Genomic DNA, 25,241 nt, shown 5'->3' with positions numbered 1-25,241 from the left:
TGAACATGGTATGGATAAAATCAGATTCCCGGAACTGGAAAAAGTGGATTCGCCACCAAGAGGTGGTAACAGAGCACTTCTATTGAGAAGGAAAGAGTCTGAATGAATATGCAATATGGACACTTGCACATTTGGGCTCAACTCAGAACATGAAATCGCATATTGGCTTTAGAATAAGCATTAAACACAAGTCCTATTCAAATCATTGTATCTATCTGCAAACTGATTGTTGTCTTAGGTACTTATTTAGGAACTTAGGAAATTCCATGACTAACAATGTGATGCATGTCTGTCTGAAACCCTATTCTCTTCTCTATACAATTAATGCTCTTTTTTCACAGCCACCACACTGCGGACAGTGCATTGTATTAACAAATCTACTTTAAACCTGGATAACACTCGTTTTTCTTTTTATTAAAGTATTCCCTAACTAGCAATCAAGGTAGCCATAGATCTACAATAAAACACATTCTACATTGAGACTAATCATTGAGTGTTCAACAACATTAAAAGAAGCGTCATTGATGGTAAATAGATCAAACAACCTACTTTGCAATAAGAAGCAATTTACGTGTAATGAATATAACAAATAATTGCTTCTTGTTTATTAAATATGAGTATTCTTTTACAGATGTGTCACCTTAAAGGGGACGTATTTTGCGGTTACTAATGGTTTAATTAAAAAAATCATTGAAAATAATAATAAGGTGACCCCCAGATCGGCGACATCTAAACATGGTCACTGCACGTAGAAACGTGATGACATCATGGCGCTAACATGTGCAATGACGTCATTTCCGCCGCAATTAAAAAGAAACAAGATGCAAATTGGACTCAGCACGGGAAGGACCCAGAGGACAATTGCATCCTGGGAAAATACTTGAATTGAGTTAAGGAGGAGGGCTTGTTTGCAGCAAAATCCAAACTCCACCATTTTTTACTTTTCTTTAACCCTTTCTTTTCTCACTTCACCCGGGTGGAATTTGCCCTGTAATTCACTGATAATGGGGCACACTTTTGTTAAATTGTAAAACTATCTAGAGTATATGCGAACAGTATAAATATTGGCAAGCAACCTAATGATGAAACATTTGCCAACCACCAATGTAGAACTAACTGGTTTGGACCTGCCATGGAACTTTACTGCCAATGGGGCACAAACAATTTTTGTATATACATGGAATTAACTTTAAATTGTCAACAAAAGACATTGGATTATAAATCTAATGACTACTGCTCCAGAAATGTACAGACCCCACCATCCCGTCCTCTCTGAGAATAATGATACCAACATTTTTAAATGGAAAAAAACATAATGATAATTGAACTCATGGCCACACATTTACTTATAGGAAAGTTACCTGACCACAACGAGGAGTAATTTAACCTGTGCCACAGTATATAAAGTGGATAAAAAGAAAGCATAAGTATATAATTTTAAAAAACAATCAAATAGGGTAAGTGAATTAAAACTTGTAAAACTATTGTTAATGTATAATGAGATGTAATAAGCATGTAAAACAGCAAAATGTGACAAAATGCATACTTTTCCTTGACACTTTCTCTCCTTAGGGAACTATGAGGACAAACAACCATAGAAATGAATCGAGAGGGAACTATGAGGACAAACAACCATAGAAATTAATCATTGAGGACATAATGAATGGGTATGATATGGTATGATATTCGAACATGAGAGAACATGAAAAAGTATAGCTAGCGCACAGCTTGACTGGTTCAGATAAGAAGTACAAAGTTATTGTACATTATTGTTGCAGACAGCTAGACCTATATATGATCTAAAAGGACTCGCCCTGGATCAGACCCTAATTTGACCGGACACTTTTCACTGACATAAACTGAGTGCCACCTAAAAATGGTCTAACGATCTATTTTGAATGCTTTTCCTTTATGTTATGAAACGGTGACACATTACTGCTATACATGCACATATACACTTTTTTTACTTTCATCAGAATGATTGTAAATAGAAACATTTTGAAGTGCACAGTAATTGTTTGCTGCTTCATGTGGGCAGGTGATGAATGCTGTAATGCATGGGCATTTGCTAGAGTGGTTAAAAAGGAGAATATGCTTATTGAGAAGCTTATTACAGGCTAAGTAGCAGGAACCATATATATATATATATATATATATATATATATATATATATATATATTACATGGCCACGGTAGTGGCCATGTAGTTATGGTTAAATTGGTGTTTCCATAGGAAGAGCACTTTTTGGGCGTCTTATAACTTCGCTCTCCCTGGACGGATCCTCACCAAACTTTGCAAAAAAAGTAGTTGCGTCACTCTGAATTCTTTTGCAAAGTTTGGTGAGGATTCGTCCAGGGGGGGAAAAGTTATAGGGGGGTCCCAAAACTTTTTTTTTCCCCATAGACTGAATGGGAAAAAACTTTGCGCAGGGCTACAGCCCGAACCGCTGGACAGATTTACACCAAATTTGCGGCAGGAGCGGCGGCCTGGTCCCAAAAGTGTGCTTTTGTAAATTTGGTGTAAATCTGTCCAGTAGTTTTTTAAAAAATGACCGAAATGTAAGGCAAAAAAAATAGTGATATCTGCGTTCGCTTCGCAGACGGACTTCCCTGTTCGTTCCGCGGACAGCACCCCGATTGGCCCATGGGCTTGCGTCATGTCCGTGGACATGCAACGTGTTCGCTGATTGGACGGCGAGGGGCGTGGAGCGCGTCAGATTTTCTGTGGCGCCCGCCATCTTGTATTCGCAGTCGACCGCGTACAGCGCAGTGAAACATGGATAAAAAATTGTATTTAGTGCCGTGTGTTGGTGTGTAAGAGTGTTTGGGGAGGGTGGGGGAGTATGAGATAGGTTCAATGTTTTGTTTTTTTATGTGCTAGACCTTTTTGTTGCGTTCGATTTGTCCACGCAGAACACGGCTGTTCTGACATTTTGTAAATAAGCTAAATGGTGGGGTGTTTAGAGGACGGAGTTTGTGTCATTTTTGTTCGCAAGGAAGGTAAAAATGAGATATGAACACTCGCGGTGTACTTAATTGTTCGTAAATATACAAACTGGGGGTGTCCTCAGGACGCTGTCCGTATTGTAATCTGTCTAGTTGAATGTGTTCTAAGAACACTCGCAGTGTCCCGAAATGGTTGCAATTACACAAAATGGGGGTGTTCTGAGAACGTTGTTTGTATTGTTCGTTGTCAGGGTGAAAGTGTTTTAAGAGCACTCCTTTTGTTCGCTAATAGTACAATTTCCTAGGGGCGTCAACCGACTTTTTGTCCACTAAAGAAACGATAAATCCGGCTGGTGTGCGCCGACATTATGTGATAATCCTATGACTGGCGCTATTGACCTGGCTGACTTGCTTTTGCGACACTAAATCATATTTCCCCCCCCATAAGCCTGATATTATCAAAGCATTCATATTCCCCGCCTCTCTCCGTGACGTTACAGGGTGCGTAATCAAACGCGCCCAGTCGTCTCCAGTACTACGCGACTTTACACAGAACCCGGAAGACAACACACATTATGTCACAACACAGCGCGCCACAATTCGGAATATGAACCTGTGATTTAAAAGCAAAGAGCAAGATGTTGTAAATGTTGTAAAGTACATTTATTTGACATCAAATGTTTAGAGAATATTCAGCAATTTGCATTTGTCTTTGTTGTCGATCCGCAAAAGTTCATGTTGAGACACGCGATGTTCCTTTGCGGTACAGAGAGTGTTAGATCAGCTTACAACTCAGTGCGCCACAATTCGGAATATGAAACTGTGGTTTAAAAGTAAACAGCAGGATTGTACATTTGGTAAAGTACATTTATTTCACATGACATTTGTGATGTCATCTTTGATGTCCTGGGTGTTAGTGTTAGCAGTGCACGGTGGCGCGAGTTATGGTTGCTTATCTTACCATAACTGCTGAATTTCAGGGGTTTTTCGGTTTTACTTTGAACCATAACGTCCCTTTAACAAAGTTTTTTCACTGAATTTCATAGGTTTTTAGTAGCGCAACTTAACCATAACGTCCCTTTAACAAAGTTTTTTCACTGAATATATATATATATATATATACACTACAAAAAAAACTTGTTAAAGGGACGTTATGGTTAAGTTGCCCTATTAAAAACCTATGCCATTCAGTACAAAAACTTTGTTAAAAGGACGTTATGATTACAAGTAAAATCTAAAAACCCCTGAAATTCGGCAGTTATGGTAGGCTAAGCACCCATTTTTCCCATTTGCACTCTCCACTGCTACCACTACCACCCCGGACATGAAAGATGCCATCACATTGGTGCCATCACTGCCGCCATCACATCTTTACCGCCTTTGTTTTATGTCAGCTAAGCAACCATAACTCGTGCCACCACTGTGCACTGCTAAGACTAACACCCACGATATCAAAGATGACATGACAAATGTCATTGATGACATCACTGATGATATCACATGTCTGGCTTACTTGTTTTGTGTCACTGAAAAATCAAGGTCAGGTGGTTTTCTTCACTGACAATCACAATATAAAAATTCAAAAGGTGCTGTACATGAAAACATTAACCTTGCTGTATGTTCTTAAAGTATATGCCTTGGGGTTTGCTCTGAGCTCATGGTACACATGCATGGGGCAAGGTCCTTTTAACAAAGTTTTTGTACTGAATGGCATAGGTTTTTAATAGGACAACTTAACCAAAACGTCCCTTTAACAAAGTTTTTTTGTAGTGAATTTTGGACGTTTTTAGTAGGGCAACCTAACCATAATGTCGCTTTGACAAACGGTTTTTCAATGACTTGCATAGGTTTGCATTACTGTAAGTGATTGATAATATAAGTTGACCAACATTTTTGTTGAACATTTAGAAGGATTCCAATAGTAACACATAAGCATACTGTAAAGGAACATTTGACTTCACTGGCCATCTTCCTACGAATTGCAAAGTAGCATATGCTGTTGCACAACATGGCCACATGGTGCAGAACTCACACACACTTCACAATAAGATGTGTGAGTCATTGATAGTGCAGAAGGACATTGTATGTTGTTCTATGAACTTGTAACTACAACACTTCCTGTGCAGAACTCAACAGGGCAAGTTTGCACCACAATAGAAGCAAGAGTACACACCGAGGTCTTTGAATCAGTAAACCCCATTACACCCTAAAAAAATGGTGGATGAATCTCATTACCAATAGAGATTTTACGGCACTAAACCATGGCACCAAAAAAAGGATTTTTGATCTTCAACCGGAAAGCCTCCGGCGTTCCCGTTTGAAGAAAACAAATCCTTTTCCAAGATGGCCACCATGGAAAGGGAAGGCGGGCGTTCCATAGAAACTCTTTTTGCGCTTCCCATTACAGCTGCCAGAAATTAGAAAAGGAAAACGTGTGACCGTAGTGGTCGAAGAACATTTGTATTCGTTCTAAAATGTGTGGTTATCAGCAACACCTTTAACAGAAAGGCAGTGCCTGGTGGACAGGGCGACTTCAATGCAATGTTTTGTCCCAACCAGTAAAAGGCAGAATTTACCTCCCCGACATTGTGGCCAGTAACCATAGCTACAGCCTACCCTTCAAAGACGAAAGGGGTACCGTTGATTTGTTATGTGCATGACGACACTTGTGAAGTATTAAAACAATACAACATGTAAAACACAAAGGTGTTTGTTTGTGCGCAATGACCTTTACATAATTGTTTGAAACATACAGTAAATATGTTTGGCGAAAATGTGCGTACAAAGGCAAAGAAGCAGTCTTCTATTGTCTGGACAAAATCACAAAAAACTCTGTGAAGTCAAGTGCAATAACGGCAGAAATATTGTAAGGAAGACCATTACCACTGACCTGTGCACACATTTTTGTGGAAGTGCCACAAGTTGAAAGGGGTGAAGAAATGTGTAGTGGGAAGGTATAACAAAGCATTGCTTTTCAAACGTGTCTGTAGAACAAACAGTTTCACTGCACTTGAACTCATTTTTCCACTTTTAGAAAGATACCAAATCTGACAATGTAGCATCTTCATGCAGAAGTACTCTTGGTAATTGGGGCATGTAGGTGACAGAAAGTACCCTGACGGCACGAAAGCCTATTAATAATAAAAAAATAATAATAATTTGGCATTTATATAGTGCTACGAACCCTTGGGTATCTGAGCGCTGCTTATTATTACCCACGCTGTGTGGTGCTCATTTATCGACCTCGGAAGGATGAAAAGCTGAGTTTGGCCCAGCCGGGATTCGAACCTGCGTTAGCAAGCTCTGCACGGATGTCAAAGCGAGCGCTCTACTCGCTGTGCCACTTGACCGGCTTAGATTAGATGGGCCTGAGCCTTATGTTGCCAAACCAAGTGGTGTGCAATTGCGTTCTGGATAATGTACCTTGGCAGCGTAAAGAAATGAGTCCATAATGACTTGCGTACCGTGATACAGCACCTACCAAAAAACATACTACAACCTGCAACATAGCTTGGCACATTGTGAAGGGGAAGATTAAATGGTTAAAGAACACACTAACATGTAAACATTAGTAAGGTACTGTTATTTCCCAATGCACATTGCTAAATCATGGCCCTTTTCTCATTTGCAAATAAAGTGGAACTTTGTGTCTGTGCTGCACAATGAAAATGGTAATTTTGACGGCCACGTTGATGTTTTCCCACACAGTCACCAAAACGATTCCATAATGACTTACGTACCGAGATACGGCACCTACTAAACAACATACTGCAACGTGCAACGTAGCATGGCACATTGTGAAGTGGAAGAATAAATGGTTAAAAAAAACACACTAACATGTAAAAATTAGTAAGGTACTTTTATTTCACAATCCACATTGCTAAATCATCGCCCTTTTCTCATTTGCAAAGAAAGCAGAAGTTTGTGTCTGTGCTGCACAATGAAAATGGTAATTTTGACGGTCACGTTGATGTTTTTCCACACAGTCACCATGCTTTGGCGCCACAGTTCTTATCACACACACAGTATGCATTGTCAACACAGTAGTAGGTTTCCTCTCACATTCATTGCCAAGACGGCGTCAATCGCTGTGATGTAGTCAATCAGAAAGCATGGTATGTTACTTAAAATGTTAGTGGTAATGGTGATGTTGGTGTTTAACCACACAGAAAATATGCGTTGTTCACACAGTAGTCGTATTCCTCTCACAGTGATTTACAAGGCGACGTGAAAGGCTGTGAACTATGACACCAAAAAGGATGGTATGTTGCTTCTTACTGCTACAACTGTGTACGGACATAGTGGTCTGATGCGGTCATCCCATTCAATGATGACGCACATACAACCGGTGACGAACAGGTGCACTTGACGATTGAAAAAACCGTCATGTGGTCGCTGCAATCCATGACATTCACAATACGGAAGGAAGTAGCTGAGGGGAAAATTAAAAAAAAATCTATCAATACGAAGCCTTTGCGGAAATGAAAGGTGTAACGTTTAACATTTCTATAATCAATTAATGTTATAGGGGGAAATGTAGTGACTCCCTACTAACGGCGAAAATGTACAGTCTGCATAATAGGTAATAAAATATCAATGCCACATAAATATTGTAGGTAATAGTGGAAATTGTAGTTACATCATACAGGCAGCGGTAATGTGCACTCTGACAATACAACGGGACAAAAAAACATGCGAATGCATTTGTAGGACTTTTTTTTTTGCACTCTAAGTAATTAATGGCAGTTTGGTGTACAGGCCTCAAAAATAAGCGTACATGATATGCACCGGCTCCATTTTGGCCTCCGCAGTCACACAGTAGGTTGTTTGCAGGAAGATGTCCTCGGGATCAGATATTTTCATGTGCTTCACAAACCTTTTTGAAGCATAACTTATCAAAGGGTATGATTTACAAACTATGACTCCCTACATTCTTTTTGTCTCTTCCCTGTACGTCAAGGTCGAAAAACAATTGACCCTTATGAATTTTGGTACATGTGCGACCATACTTGAGTGCCTAGTGAAAAATAGAAATGAAGTGACCTTCACTCAGAACGCAAATACATTCTCATTTTGCAACAACACATCAGCAGTCCTTCATGAGAACCGTCACTCCCGAACGCGGTGGCTGCGTCAGATTCCAAACTATAGGACGCCAGTCTGACCGCAGTATTTTTGGTTATTGCTTCTTACATACATGCAGTAAGAGCTTGTCGTACATTGCCTACCAAGTTTCACTGTACGGAATGATAATGGTAACAAAAATAAAGCACTTGTTTACTGCGTACTGCCACATATAAGTAACGCTTACCTTTCGACACAGTGTTCCATAAGGGTTTGTTTACGACGATTTTGGTGTACAACGGAAACCGAAATAACCATGGCGGCCGTATTGAAAGAAAGCTATGCAGTTGACGCTGCGGCAGAACCAATCGGTGAAAGCGCAACATCTTGACGTGTAGCATGCCACAGATTAGCCAATAGAAATCTTCTCCACTGAGCAAACAGGGAAGTGGGATCGCGGAGCAACATAGATATCACTAATTTTTAGAGTGCTACTTTTTGATGGTTTTAAAGGGAACTACTGGACGATTTCTCACAAAAATTACAAAAGCACGCTTTGGGGAACAAGCCCCTGCTGCAAAATTGGTGTCAATCCGTCCAGTGGTTTGGCCTGTAGCCGTGCGTAATTTTTTTTGCCCCATTCAGTCTATGGGAAAAAAGAGGTTTTCGGACCCCCCCATAACTTTGCCACCCCTGGACGAATCCTTACCAAACTTTGGAAAAAAATTCAGAGTGGGCCATATACTTTTTCGTATAGGGGGAGCCAAGTTATAAGCCGCCCAAAAAGTGCTCTTCCTATGGAAACGGCAACTTAACCATAACTATATACATATATATATATGTATGTGAAAGAGTTGAAGATAATATTTTTTTAAATATAAGCATACCTGTACTATGTTTTGTTAGATGAATATTGTGTTGATTCTGGAACTAGAACAGAGAGTTCAAGCATACATCTGGAGTGTTGAAATGAGATTACAGTTTAGATGTAAAGGTTTTGGATGTGATTGGTGGATGGATGTGTGACTCTATGAAAGTAGCCAATGAGGCACTGTTGTGAACATGAAAGTGGAAAGGGTAGAAGGGATGGCCCTTATTTTACAGGGACACAGCGTTAGTCTGAGGACGGCACGTGCCACATCTGGGTCTTTTGAGGATGCCTGCCATGGAAATGGAACTGTGGGGATTAGCCAATCAGGTTCGCTGGCTGTGGTTTACAGGAAGAGAGGCTAGTAGGGGTTTTGTTTGCAGGAGTTGTGAGAGCACTGACAGTGGCTATGGCTATGTGTTTGAGAAGGCAGACTGTGTGGATTCTGGGGGATACTTCCATTCGGTCCTTGAAGGTGTATGCTGAAAATCATGGCATCCTTGGAAATAATGGATTGGCATAAGTGGAAGTTTTGTGGCCTGCAGTTTGTGGCTTAAACTGGGCGAGCTTGTTTTCATTCTGTGAGAGTATGGCTCACTTTAAGTGTCCAGACATTGTGATTGTGCACTGTGGAGGGGAAAGTTTTGGGTTTGTGATGCCAGTGTTTTTGCAAGTTGCCCTGAAGGATTTCTTTAAAAGGCTAATGCAACTGTTTCCTGCTTTATTTTGTTTTCCTGCTTTTTTATATGCTGCCGGAATATCATCTTTTGAGAATGATAATATAAGTTCTGCTGGTGTGATTTTTTTTTTTTGTCAAGATGGAGTTCACTTCACAAATGTCGGAAATGCAATTTTCCTTTACAATCTTAGAATGCATTGAAAAATGCCTTGTAATGAAATTGTAAAGGAAGATGTAGAGTCTACAGTACTACTGTACATAAAAGCAAACAAAGCAATTCCCCAAATCACGGTTCTTTTCAGACCCCCCACTAAAGATTAACAGGCCGATTCATGGAATGAATGTGCGCTGAAAATTTTCGCACAAGCGTGCGGAAGCGTGCGAATCGCAGCGCAAGTGCGAACATCACAGCGAAACCCACGCACAGCTATTCATGGAAGTCCGTGCGTGTGTAAATCCATGGATGTGCGCTAAAATCCTGCGTGGCGCACGCTAGCGCACACGTCTTCAAACAGCATGTGCTACGCGCACTGCGAAAGCACACATAGCGCAGCGCACACAACAAAAGTAGGTGTAACACGGGGCGTAACACGCAGAATGGGGAACAACGCGTGAAAATGTGGTTGTTACAGGGGAAGTACAGGAGGCAAATGCGCGGAACGCCCACACGCGCGCCTACAACACGTATTCATGGAATCGAACAGGGCTAACGCGTGCACCAATAAAGACGCGCTAATCCGGAAACATGTACGCCAGCAGGAAGCAGGTGTACGTGGACCCCTGCAGCATAAAAGTGCACGCAAACAACAAACAAGCTCAGACGCTAAGATGAATATACCGTTCCTTGCAGCAGTGGTCGTGGGATACCGCAGGAGGAGGAGGAGGATAGTCAGGGCCAGAATTTTTACACCCAGAACCAGCCTTTTTGAGATGCCTGATGACCAGGTGTGTGGGAGGTACATGTTTCCACCTCACATAATACTCGACCTGGTGAGTGAGTGGGAGGATGACCTCACATCACCCACCTTGTGCTCCCAAGCACTGAGCCCCTTGGAAAAGGTGCTCAATGTACTGCACTTCTTGGCCACTGGTTCATTTCAGCGGACAAGTGCCATAGTGGGGGGGGTGTCACAGGCCACACAGTCACGCTGCCTGCACCAGGTGTTGGCCATCATGACTGCACGCCCATCAGTCCGCAGGCACATATACCTGCCCAGAACACCTGCAGAAAGGCAGGCTGTCAAACAGGATTTTTACAGGGTGGCACACTTCTCCAAAGTGCTAGGTGCCATTGACTGCACCCATGTGGCTCTACGTCCACCCAGTGCAACTGAGCACATCTACAGAAACCGCAAGCACTGGCATTCCATCAACGTGCAGGTAGTATGTGATGCCAAGGGAATCATCACCTCAGTATATGCCAACTATCCAGGGTCCACCCATGACAGTTTCATTTACAGAATGTCAACCCTAAACCGGGACCTAGAAGCTGGGCGGCATGGCGATACATGGCTGCTTGGTGAGTATAAATGCCCCTGCACATGCATGCATGTCAGATACTGAGTAATGTCACAACCCCACTAATGATACCCATCATCACCTCCCCAGGGGACAGTGCCTACCCTCTGAGCACCCACATGATGACGCCAATTCGGAACCCCACCACACCACCCGAGGTAAGATACAACACAGCCCATATTACAACCGGAGCTTAGTGGAGCGCACATTCGGAGTGCTCAAGTCACGCTTTCGCTCCCTTGACCGCTCTGGTGGGTAGCTGCTGTACGCGCCCCCAGTAGTGTGCAGGATCATAGTGGCAGCATGTGTCCTGCACAACGTTGCAACATGCCGGGGCCTGCTTGTGGACATGATGGTGCCCCCACATCCCCAACCACAAGCATGGCCGCTGCGCATGGGAGGGGAAAGGGCACGTGGTGAGGCAGCCCGTATGCAGCTGGTGGCTAATTACTTCACCTAAAATCACACCCCTGTGGAGTGCACACAGCTCTGGCACATACCAGCTGACAATCAATGATGATGACATGAAGGACAGTCAACTGTCACAATCATACCAGCCTGTGATTGGTCACCTGGAAGTGTTACATTGTGTGCATCCCTACCTACCGAAAGACAACCAAGTCACAAAAAGACACACATTTATGCTGCATGAATGACTACCCCCTTGCAAAATACAACATGAAAATAGCGCCATGCTGCCCAACCCCTCCCCATCTCCGCCACCCAACACACCATGGCATGTCCTGCAATGTGAAAGCAAACAAAGGAATGCACAACACATGACACAACTGTCACAAAGTGCACTGTCCCAAATGGAAACAGGCCACAGACAATATGCTCCCAGTAATCAATAACAAACAGCACACATGAAGAAATACTTACCAGCAACACAATACAGCAACACAGCATGAAACATTGCCAAAATATGAAAGTACAAACTCAAAGTAATGTAAGTCATACAACCTCAATAAGCCAGCACATCCACCCCTTCCATCTCCAGAGTGTTGCTGTCAGGCAAATGTGTCAGTGTACTGCATACAACATGAACTGCATCTGCAAAGGAGACGGCCTTGTGAAGACATGAAGAAGGTACCTGCGGATAAGGAGGAAGACATGGATGCACAAGCACATATCAATACACCATGCAGTGTTCAATACAAAAACAAACCCCACTAGGGATGTCCACACAGTTATGACTACAGACTGCCCACACAGCTCATGGGAGCCCAATGTCACTGTGTAAGTCACTGTCACTTGGTCACACCCTTTCCAAGCCCATGGAAACGGGAAGTAGGAGGGGTGTGTGTGTCAGGAACCCAAGCATCTAACCCAAACACAGGACAAGCCTGCATGTGCCCAGCTGGAATACACAGTGGATTCCCACGGGAGCCACACAAGGCAACACAATGTAAAAACAAAAAAAAAAAAAGAAATGGTCATGTGGGGGTAAGAGGGGTGGGGGAAGGCCAACCAGGAGGTCCCAGGACAGGGTGCACACCAACACCTACTTGTGTGGATGCTGCACAAAAAAAAAACACCTCCATGGGCTCATGGCCTGCACGGCTATGCTACTGTGGGAGAAGTGCTGCTGTCACTCTCATCACCCTCTGCTGCTCCATCAGGAGGTGGTGGTGCTATGGGAGGCAGCCCATGCAAAGCCCTGGTATGGTCCTCCATGGCAGCAAGCATGCGGGTGTGGAAGGTCTCGTTCTGGAGGATTATAGTACGGAGATCCCCATGCAGCACCTGATGGGTTGCCTGCATTTCTGCACGCATGGCCTCCCGTGATGCCTGGATCTCCTCCTGAGTTGCCTGCAGCTCAGCTGAGAGCGAATGTGTGTTCTGTCCTCAAATTTGTGGAAGCCTCAAGTTCAACAAGAGTCTCCCTGAGGTTATGGAGTTCTACGCTCAGGGCTTCCCTGTGGCCCTGTGACTCTATAGAAATGGCTTCCCACAGAGTCTCCAGTACCGCCGTCGGTCCCTGTTGGACACCAACATGTCTTCCCTGTGTGATCGGCAAATGGAGTCTGTTGCCTGCTGTTGTTGCTCCATCTGCCTTTCAGGGGGGATAATGGAAGGGGCCACCCTCTCCATTGCCTGAGCCATCATTTCAACTGATGCTGCCTGTTGGGTTGCCATACCGTACATGGAGTTTTCCCATACAGTATTGCCTGGTGGCGTACGGCCACCGCGTTGGCGGTCACCACACCTGTTGAGGGCAAGGCGATCTGCACCTTGCTATGCTGGCACTGCCTGAGGCTGCAGGACTGCATTTCCCCTCTGATCTGCTGGCCCAGGAACAGGATCAGATGTTGTGGAGTGTGACCCTGCATCCGTAACCGCCAAAGGCAGACTTACCAACACGGACATCCCCATAGAGGGTTCTACCCCTGGTGCAGGTGGGTTGGACAGAACAGAAACCCTGCCAGAAACACTCACCTGCGACGGCACATAAGTCTCATCATCCGATTCAGCACCTGAATAGAGGTCTGGTGAGGTGCACCCAGAGACACCCCTGGGCAGTATGGTCTGCAGTAAGTTTGGGTTTTCACCCATCACCACACCACACCTCCAACTGGTGACCGGTCGTGCCTGAGATTCCTCCTGGCTCTGCACCATCTCCTCAACCTCAACAGCACCAAGTGCGTCATCACCTGCAAACACATGAAAGACAAAAAATGGAAACAGGCATTAGCACCATAGCACACACATAGGCCTGACAAGCCAGAGATCCAGTACATGATTTACACATGTCCCACAGGACTATAACCCTGGCATGCATGCACTGTCACTGAGTTGGAAGGGGAGGCAAAAAGCAGACACTGATGACACCAAGATGGAAAAGCAACACATTTGCTGCATGCTGGGTAACACTGGCATCACACATTAGCCTGTGAGTGGCCTGTCCAATACACATACATGACGCATGCCAGCACACAGATGGCATGTAGCATAGCCATGGTACATTTGACAAGTACAGCCATATGTCAGTGAATGAGTACTGTCAGCCATCCATGTGAGATGGACATGATGAGATGAAAAATGCTACATAATGTGACAAAATACGCATGTGCCATGTGGGATGTTTTTACCCATGCATCCAAGCCCTACCATAAAACTGTGCAGTACTGGCATGGAAAACATCATGATGGCCAGAACTCCCCAGAGAGTGCACAGGGAAAACATGTAGAATAGGCTGCCACCCATTTTTGCCTATGTTGTGAGCACAGGAGGGCACTGCCTAAAACCACCATTGGGCTACACACACAGTAGCCTGAAACCATTTGGAATGGCAATGCTGATTGCCAAAAAGCAGCTCAGAACTGTGGGGAATTCATTTTCTTAATCCCAAAAATGGTTGCAATACCGGTACTCACCACTATCAGAAAGCCGGCGTTTTAAAACCACCAGACTTTTGTGTAAAACTGAACAAATGAAACAAAACCAGGCCAAGGAAAGACTTGCTAAGAGGTGGATACAATGTAAAACTATATTCTGAAATGACTTGAAGGAAGTAATTATTTAATGTATATGTAGAAATTGTCAGTTTCATTTGAATGTAGAAAACTGGGAACAAAAAGTGACATTTAGCTGAAACCTGGCTTAATGAAACTGGATTCTGCCTGACAACTACCCCCGACAAGAGTTGAAACTGGATCAACAGCTGTGTTCCCAGGCCTAGCTGCATCCTACCTCCCCACCAAAAGGAGTTGACATCTCTCTGATTAGATTAGGGGAGGGGCAACTGCAGGAAACTGAACAATGGACTCAGGCTAATGTTATATTGGGGGGCCGTAAAGTGGCTTCCGCTTGGGGGAAACTGGGAGGGGCAGTGCCTCTGCTAGCAGCTGAGCTTGGGGGAAGTGGATAAACCAGTTATTCCGCCCTGTGATGTGGGAAGCCACACCCCTTTTTGACCAGAGCATAATTTTAAAAAGATAGATAACTCATAGTGCGCACTTGTCAGAATTATATAAGTAATATCATTATTTTTGTGATTTTTCTGTGCACGTTTTAAGAGGCGTTAGGACCCTGTGGTGTATTCTGGGGGGTTGCTAGCGGAAAATAGGGTCTCACTCCAAATGTCTGCATGTTAAAAATCTGACACTTCATCATTTAATGTCCATACTCCTTGCGCACATGTGTGTAATTTTGGGTAAATGTCCGATATTGCAAAACCAGTCAAAAAGCGCAAAATGTTGTCATTTTTGAATGCAAGCCCCCAGGAAGATCAGAGGCGGACAAGCATGGACCATAAGGAATATATAATGTGTACATGTAATGTCAACCACTTGTGTATCTGGAAATATGTATTTGGGTCAGAAATAGATTTGTGTGCAGATTGACCAGGGGAAGATCCTCTGACCCATAAACAGACGTCATCATGATGACAATCCATTTCCTTCCCCCAATCATGGGAGAGGGGAGAATTGGGCCAATGACAAGTAGAGAGGGACAGGCTTAGCTAGGCCCAGGCACACACCCATTTTCAAAACACATAAAAAGAGACTGCTGGGACAGGTAGAGAGATTCAATTCCATTTACTGCAGAGCATGCTGACCGACGACTTCACATCCAGAGATCCAGACTTCAAATCCATCAACCTCCAGAACCTGTAGCAGAAATTAACTCCAGAATTTGTAGCAGAGAGGCCTGAATCCACCAGCTGAATCCTCTTCAGCAGGCCTCAAAACTAACCAAACTATTCAACAGCCGGGGGAGCTGTTTGAAGTTTTGCCGAGAATTTTTGCAAGAACCTGTAGCAGTACCCAGAAAACAGTGTTACATCCAGAACCCAGAGAGGCTAGACCAGCAGAGCAGAGTCGACCCAGATCGCTGTGAGCAGAACCGGTGCCTGATTGACCCGCCGAGCAGACAGAACCGCAGCCGGACGTGTTGACCAGATCCGTGACGAGGCCTATTTCAAATTTATATTGTGAGTACCTAGCAGAACTGTGCAGAACCAATCTCTTAGTTAAAATAATCTAATCCAAACTATTTTAACCTAAGTAGAACAGCCTCCTAGAAATCGTGTCATCTGTCATTTTTAAAGCTGCACAACTGTCACCTGTCAATTCTGCAGCTGCAAGCTGTCACCTGTCATTTTGAGTTTTACTTTAAATCCAAAAATCTACCTTTATTAAATCGTCCGTATCTCTTGAACCGTTTGGGCTAGGAACGAAATTTATCTAGGCTTTCCAACGAACCTAGAACCGATTTCCTACTCCCTATACTTTTCCCGTAATCGCGAGACACGCAGTCGCGAAATTTACCGCGATTTGCGATTTGGTCCGATTTCTTCATCTGTAGAAATCAGCAGCTTTTTGCTTCTCTTTGCTAAAATTCGTTTGCAATCTGCTAATCATTCATAGAGTATTGTTAAAGTGAGCCTGAACTAATATAAAGTAGCCATCACCTACCCTGACCCTCTAGAGGGAATTAAAAGCAATTCTAGCACATTTTCACTTCATTGCCATCACATTTAAAAGCATTTTGGGCATGTGTTTCAAACCTCTACCTGTTTTCCTCTAAGCTTTCTGGGGGGGAGCTGCATTTCGTATTGCATTTTGTTGGGATTCTTGAAGACTGTGTGCTCTCCTTCCATTTCTTACATTGCATAGGGGGGGGAGTGGATTGTCAAGGAAAAGTGATTACATTGCCTTTTGTTGAAGCCATATCAAGTTATTTTCTGTACTGCATTTCATTCATCATTGCGTTGTCCTTGAAGCCATAAAAGCACTCTCAGCTACCTCATCCTCTATACTACTCCTAAGTAATCAAGTGTACCACTGTAACATTACCCATTGTGGATCCACATCATATGTCTCAGTGTACTATCAGATATTAATTTATTATAAAAGTGTGATATATATATATATATAGTTTAATTTTTCAAATAAACCTTTTAATTTGCAAAACAAACCTACTTCTGGGCTCGGTGGGGTCAGGGGAATTCTAAGAGGGGGGTGTTATACAAGGGTTGTCATCCAGAGTACTGAACTGAATATAAAAATACATCAATAAGGGTTTTCCTCAGCATCCCAGACTAGGCATTGACTTAGCTGTAGTGTTGATTGAATATCGCTTACAGCCACTCAGTGCACCACATCCAGTGTACAAGAATACATTGATTGCAGGCAGATGTACACATCAATGGTTGGTCACTTAAACTTGACAGGAAACAACTATCATGTACCACATACAAACAGGCACCAAAAATCAATGTGAGCAGGCCAATACTCAATCAGCCTGTATGGTCTCATCATTCACATAACAAGGTAACAAATGTGGGCCAATGTGGGGTGTAATCAATGACAGAAGCATGTCACATATGTGACAATAGGGCTGAAAAATGCGTTGCAAAAGTGGGATAATTGAAACAATCAGCCTGAGTGAACACTGAAAAATTCTGAACAATGTTGTTGCAAGATGACAATTCCAGGGCAACTGCAGTAATGTGGTGCTAAATGGCTACTGTGGGCAGAAGGGATACTGTCATACCCCAATCCAAGGCCGGTGAATGTTTTGGAGGAAGCACATGGGTGACCCATACCACTCAGGTGCACACACCCTCACCTGGCACTCAATCAGAACCCGTCACCCACACAACATACACATGGATTACACACACATGCATGGGCACTCACCGGACAATGCATCGTAATCTGGTAGGTCTCCACGCCTTGGATCTGTTCCTCTGTGATGAAGGTTCCAGCAACAGACTGATGTTCAATGAATTGGTTGTCCTCTTGTGGAGACCCACCGCCAGTCACCAGAGTAGAAGCATGATTTGAGGCCAGCTTGTTCTTTGCTCTGCGTTTCAGGTCATTCCACCGCTTGTAGCAATCATCAGCTGAGCGCCTCACAAATCCAAAGGCACTAATGATGTCCGTGATGGTCTGCCAGTGTGCCTTACGTTGACCAGGTGTGGTCTTGCACCCTGCAGTCACCACCATTTCGCGGCTATGTGCCGACACATAGGCCACTGGTGCATCAAGTTCGGTGTCCTTAAAGCTAGGCTTCCTTGACGTGCCAGAGTGTGTAGCCGTGTCTGGGGTCTCAGCCTGTAGTGCCAGAGCACCCTCCTTCCTCTTTTTAAAAGGTGGTGCGGGTCCTGAGTGGCTTACTGGTCATTAGGGGCAGAAGCGCCGGTGGACTGGGTACTAGGAGTGTACGAATGCACAATGACCATAGGTCTTGGTGCAGGCATTGGCTGCAGGGTGATATTGGCAGGGGCAACGTCTGTTTGATGGACCGGGACCGACACTGTCCCACCTGGGAGACTCAGTGCTGGGGTGGATCGAGCTGCAGCTGCCCCTGCAGCCTCCCCACCCTGCCTACTTGGGGCAGCAGATGGCATAGCTGCCCCAGATCCACGTGGCCTGGTGACACCAACTTGCACCGCCACACGTCGCTAAGATTTGCTGACTTGGAAGTCAGCCTGGGAGTCATCCTCTGCCGGTTCAGGTGCCAAATGGGCTGGTCCAACAAGGGCTGAGCTGGGATGGTGTCAGCTAAATTTCCCACAACCATGGGGGGGGCATGGGTGTCCCTGATTGCTCCTCCACACATGGGGGTCTAGGGGCACCCTACAAATACTGGCCACGTCCCCTACCGTGCCCACCACGCCCACCTTTTGGAGGTCGGCCACCTTTGCCTATCTTACTGCTTGGTCGCCTCCCAACCATGGCACTGATGTTGTTGTGCGTATGAGAGTAGCAGTAAATGATTGTCCTGGGCAATTGGGGATGAAAGGGGTAGGGTACTAGATGGAATTTGTACCCTAGTGCTCTAGCAAGGCTGCCTGTGACCCATGGGGGAAGATGACGAGTCACGCAATGCACAGGCACCCCAAAAACTAAAAATAATGTGTATGCAACCCCTCGTAGACCACGTGCGTGGAAAAATGAACCCGCACTACGCTGTGGCACCCAGAAACACAAAAATAAGCGTACGCGTGTTACACGCAGCCTACAATGACCTCTGAAGGGGTACGCGACACACGGGGCAAGCACAGTTGGTAAATACGTGCGCGACTCTCTGTCTGCCTGGAAAAAGAATGTGAAAATCACCCCCGCCAAAAGAAGAATTGTACGCTGTCTGAGGAGACAGGACAAAAGAAGAAGTGAACGCTGTTTGAGGAAACAGGCCCAACAAAAAAAATGAATGATGTTCGAGGAAACAGGGAGTACGAACGCTGTGAAGTAATCGCGTGTGAACCATCAAAAAGTACAGAATTCACCCACTCGCTCTCCACGAAAAGCACGTACAAGGAAATGGCGTCCTACACGTACCTTTTAAACCGTCCCACACGTACAACGTCACCTACGCGTGTACGCGCTAAGGCCCTTTCCTCGAATTACACGAGTTGACTCAGACGTGCAGTTTTTGCACGTGTACGATGAACATGCACCTGTGTTGAGGGAAACGCCCTTGCGTGTCACGTCACAGACGCGTAGGCCCTTTCCTCGGATTACACGCATTCCAACACGGACGTGCAGTTTTTTCACGTGCCCTGAACCAATATGCCCACGTCACGAGGGAAACGCCCGTGCGCGTAATGTCACAGACGCGCTTACGCGCTAAGGGCCTTTCCTCGAATTACACACAGACGTGCAAGATTTTCACATGCCAAATCACTCTGTATCAAGCTGGCCACGCAACAACACACGGAAGACCACGCTCCTGCCCAGAAGGCTGAATTACTGCCCCCCAGAGCCCCGAGCACGCTCCCACCTGCCATCTGCTGCTGCCTGCCTGCTGCCCACGTGCCCTGCTATTTGCTGCCTGCACATCATCCATCTGCATGGGTGCAGTTGTTGTGACCACCCCTGCTGGAACTGAAGACTCCCGACTGGGATACCATCGTTCCACAGCCCAGCCCCAGGACCCAGTTGCCCACCCAGACCTGCCTCTGGGGTTGCCATGTCGGGCACACCACCATCTGGCACCACTGGCAACCCCCAACCAGAGAGGCAGAGGGCCACGAGCTTCAGTGCCAGGGACGTTGGTGTCCTGGTGGAGCAAGTCCTGGGGCAGTATGATCCCCTCTTTGGAAGTTCTCGCGCCGACTATGAAGGACGGACCAGGATCTGGATGGACATATTGACTGCCATCAACGAGGAGGGGGTGGCAGTCCGCGACATCAAACATATCAAGAAGCGCTGGGAGGACTTCAGGTCCAGGACCCTCAACAAGGCCCGGCGCCTCTTGAAGGCAGCGGATGCCAGGGGGCACCGGGGCCACCTGTCCGACCACCAAATGAGGGTCCTGGAACGCATATGCCCAGCGTTCCACGTCCAGGTCCTTGAGAGGCAGAACCGTCTGCAGTCGAGCGGTAAGTGTACATGCATACTAATTGGACGCTGTGCGTGTCATGGTGTGCCAGTAGTGTGCAGGTTGCACATTTGTTTTTGTAGGACCATGTATGGATGTGTATGTACAGGGGCGTGAGGCTGACACATGCGAGTCCTCTCATGTGTGAGACACATGGATGGTGTATGTGTGGGGAAGCATGCAGGCCAAATGCAGATGTGGGAGCACACATGTTTGAATTACTGTGTATGTACGTTGGCATGGTTGTGGTGTCACACATGGATGTTGGTTCCAGCTGCATGTATCTGCACTGTGTACTTATGCATGTGTGTGTACTTGACAAGTGTGCAACTGTGATGCAACATGGATGCATGTGACACTGATATGTAGAAGGCTGGATGCCAGATGTGACATGGATGGGGATCTCATCACTGCGACAGTTGGTGGAGATGTACACATGCATGTAAGTGTGGTGGCGTGTGTGCGTGTCTTGTGCACTCCCTGTGTTTCATGTGATGTCTGGCTCACCTTCGGCTGCTCATGCTGTTGTATGTGTATGGATCTGCTGCGTGGTGCGATATTGCTGTGGAATTGCTCATGTGTGTGAGTTGAAATGACATGTGTGTTGGGGATTGTGATGCCATGTCTGAAGTTTGACACTGCCACTCATGTGCAACTGTCATGTGTGTAGCAGTCCATTGTACAGTGCCCTGATGCCTGTGTGCTGTGAAGCAAGGTGGCAGGGATCGCACCGCCAGCCGGAGACGCAAGGCCCGGCTCCCCTCCCAGGTTGTCATCTCGTCAGGGAGTGAGGAGTCCGGTGCCGCGTCCCAGGCCGCAGCTGCCGAGGGTAGGTCCAAGAGGCGGAGGTCGGAGTTGGACTCCTCGGCATCAGAAGGGGCAGCTGAGACCCCACAGGGTCCGATGGAGGAAGATGGCACGGAGTCATCCAGGTTGGTGGGGGGGTTTGGTGGAGGAGGAGGCTGAGGAAGGGAAAGACACGGGGTCTGAAGGTGGGGATTCCACTGGTGCTAGTGGTGCAGTGCAGGGGCAGGGACAGGAGACAGCACAGGCTGCCACGGAGGTGTCTGTGTGTAATCCTGTCCCCGATCTTGTGACTGCATCATCCTGCACCAGCAGGGATGCCTACGTCCAGACCCGTTTTCAGGGAGGGGATCTGCTTACAACAACTGCCTCTCCCTGCAGACGTGGCTATCCAGGACCGGGTTGAGCCTGTCCTGAGTGGGATGGCATTGCATCAACAGGGAATGCGAGGTGACCTGCAGTGTTTTCGTGAGGACACTGCACGTCATCTCGAATGCCTCGTTGACCACGTTGACCTACTGGGACGGGTCACCAGGGCCGGATTCCTCCATTTGCTGGACTTTGTTCCAACCCCCTCCTCACCTGAACCCCCTATGCGCCAGTCATCCTCCATGCCATCTTCCCACCCATGTATCACCTGGGTACCCTGTGGAGCTGCCTCTGACCCTGCGGCCAGGCCGGTGGAGGACACATCCCTGCCACAGTCGGGAGTCGCACATCCAGTAGGGGTGGCCACCTCAACAACTGCACCCCAGCCAGAGGAGGACGTGCAGGCAGCAAGAGCCAGGGCACAGGCACAGTAGCAGCAGCAACAAGGTTGGAGCCATGATGGCTCGGGCCTTCAACTTCGGAGGGGCAGGCATCGGCCAGAGGGCAGGAGGACCCAGCATTGGAAGTATCTTCTGTGTGGCAGCGGTTGGGCCAGGCCATAGATGCGGAGCGGCAGCGGGCGGAAGAGGCACGGCTCACAATGGTCAGGGCGGAGAACTCCATGAGGAGGGCTCTGAGGCGGGCCGAGTGCCTCGAGGCAATTCGCAGGGAGTTGGAGGTCCACATGTCATCGTCCCTGCGAACCCTAGGGGCCATGGAAGAGGACTGCCTCTGGGACATCGAGCAGGAGTTCGATGATGCCCTGGCCCGGGAAATCGGGAAGTGAGCTGTCGGACTAGCCCGCTGCCATTGTAAATAGTTTTTAGAGTTAGGTTTCCTTTTCCTTTTCCTTTGATTTGTGGTGAATGGACTATGCCACACACATTTGTATATAGTTTTTTTATTAGGGAGTTTCTTAGGTAGGTTTCATTTCTTTCGTTGGGCTCATGGACCCTTGACAATGGATTGTACATAGTTGGACAATGGATTTATTTGAACTTTTTATTTGATTTTGATCATGGATTAATGGATTTTTCTTTTGGACAATGGATTGTACATAGTTGGCAATGGATTATTTTGAACTTTTTCTTTTGATTTCACCATGGATCAATGGATTTTTCTTTTTACGTTTCCTTTGGATTTGCGTTGGTGGAGAGTTTCGACTATTTTTCTTTCGGATTTCTTTGGATTGGTTATAATTTTCATTTACTCATCTTTTGCACATGCTTTTCATTTCATGTTTGCTATTTTGTTATGCTTTCCTTTCATTGCTTTATTTTTGTACATAATACATTTTCATATTTTAGTTCCATGTGTGGGATTCACTCATTGGGTTAATGCATGTGAAAATGTGGGTTTACACAATCAATGCCAACCAGTGTGACGGACATGTGTTGATGTACATAGTTGACTTTTGGTTTGTGTCTTGAGATATGCATGTCAGTGTGGGGTGGATTGGGAAATCATTGCGTCTCAAGAATGGGGTGGCGTGCTGTGGTATTTTGGTGTAGAAGTGGGCCATGATTGTGCATTTTTATTTCTTGTAGGGGGGTCATGAGTGGGTGCCTGCTGGCAGGTGCCCCTCACTGCTGTAGGGGTGGGGGTGCTGGGGGACATGAGTGGGACATGAGTGGGGGCCTGCTGGCAGGCACCCCTCACTGTTGGTGGGTGGGGATGCTGGGGGACATGAGTGGGGGCCTGCTGGCAGGTGCCCCTCACTGCTGGGAAGTGGGGTGCTGGGGGACATGAGTGGGGGCCTGCTGGCAGGTGCCCCTCACTGCTGGGGGGTGGGGGCGCTTGGTGACATGAGTGGGGGCCTGCTGGCAGGTGCCCCTCACTGCTGGGGGGTGGGGGTGCTGGGGGACATGAGTTGGTGATCATATTGCAACGTGACATGTGGCTTGGCTGGGGGGCATGCCCATGGTGGATGGGCTGCCTGCGGGACATGACCAGGGGTGCAGGGTAGTCCCCTGTGGTGTGGGCTGCCTGCAGGGGCCGTGGAGGGGTTAGAGGGGACACCTGGGAGGACCCACACTGCCAATTCATGTGTAGGACTCCCCGCGCACCACACTGGATACACGTACCCCGCTCTAACAGCAAAATCGCGCGTCAAACTTCACGTGCACCCCCGAAATACATGTACCCCGCTCTGACAGCAAAATCGCGTGTGAAACTTCACGTGCACCCCCGAAATACACGTACCCCGCTCTGACAGCAAAATCGCGTGTGAAACTTCATGCGCACCCCAGAAATACACGTACCCCGCTCGCACATGGCCAATCGCATGTGAAACTTCCTGCGAACCCCAGTAATGCACGTACCCCGCTCGCACAGGGCCAATCGAGTGTGAAACTTCCCGTGAACCCCAGTAATACACGTACCCCGCACGAACAGGGCCTGCCGCGTGTGAAACTTCCCACGCACCCCAGTAATCCATGTACCCCGCACGCACAGGGCCTGCCGCGTGTGAAACTTCTGGTGCACCCCAGTAATCCACGTAGCTCGCACACACAGGGCCTGCTGCGTGTGAAACTTCCTGCACACCCCCCAAATCCATGTACCCCGCACGCACAGGGGCAGTCGCGTGTGAAATTTCTCACGCACCCCAGTAATACACGTACCCTGCACGCACAGGGCCTATCGCGTGTGAAACTTTCCACGCACCCCAGTAATCCACGTACCCCGCTCGCGCAGGCCCAAACGCGTGTGAAACTTCCCGCGCACCCCAGTAATCCACGTACCCCGCTCGCACAGGCCCAATCGTGTGTGAAACATCCCACGCACCCCAGTAATCCACGTACCCCGCTCGCACAGGCCCAATCGCGTGTGAAACTTCCTGCGCACCCCAGTAATCCACGTACCCCGCTCGCACAGGCCCAATCACGTGTGAGACTACCCGCGCAGCGGGGTACGTGTATTCGGAGGGGTGTGCGGGGAGTTTTACAGGTGTTTTTGTGGTTGTGAGCCTGTGTGCCTTGTACGGGATTTGTGCGCTGTACATGGCGCACGGGGAGGGTTTGGGGGCGTAACTGGCACTGCTGCAGGGTCGCTGCGCCACTCTGCGCCACGGCTGGTTTTGGATGTTGAAATCCATGAATACGCTGTGCGCGGAAATGGATTTTAGCGCACACGGCTGGCGCAGAAAGTTGCACGCGCACTCTGTGCGCCAGCCGTGTGTAGCACTTGTGCGCTGAATTCTATGAATTACCTTTTAAATAACTTATATTGGCCATTATTATGAGTCCAGCGGAAACTGTGCAGTAAAAACCGGCAGGTAGCCACCGGACCTGTAAGGAATTACCACCGCCTGAATTGCCGGAATAGCCGGGGCATTACAGCCCCGGTTGTCCGGTAAGTCAGGTGGCGGCAATTGTTAATCCCCATTCCCATTAATGTAAATGCAGACCATGGAAGCACCGGCACTGTTATTAACGGTGCCGGTGCTTCCATGAATGTCTGTGGTTGGGTGATGTTCCACCCGCCAGGGCAGACCTGGCGGGCTGGACGGCAAACGCCTGCAGACAAAGTGTGTGCCGGTCCGGAGTGTGCCGGTCCGGTAACAACAGTGCCAGCACCGTTGTTACCGGACCGGCATGCTCGTAAATGAAGCCCATTGATTTTGATTTCCCCCCACCCCTTTGAGTGGCCATGACCTCAA

Source organism: Ambystoma mexicanum, chromosome 4q, assembly GCF_040938575.1.
Source record: "Ambystoma mexicanum isolate Mex_15411 chromosome 4q, UKY_AmexF1_1, whole genome shotgun sequence".
NCBI classification, from domain to species: domain Eukaryota; kingdom Metazoa; phylum Chordata; class Amphibia; order Caudata; family Ambystomatidae; genus Ambystoma; species Ambystoma mexicanum.
The sequence above is the reverse complement of the archived record's forward strand: the minus strand, read 5'-3'. Positions refer to the sequence as shown.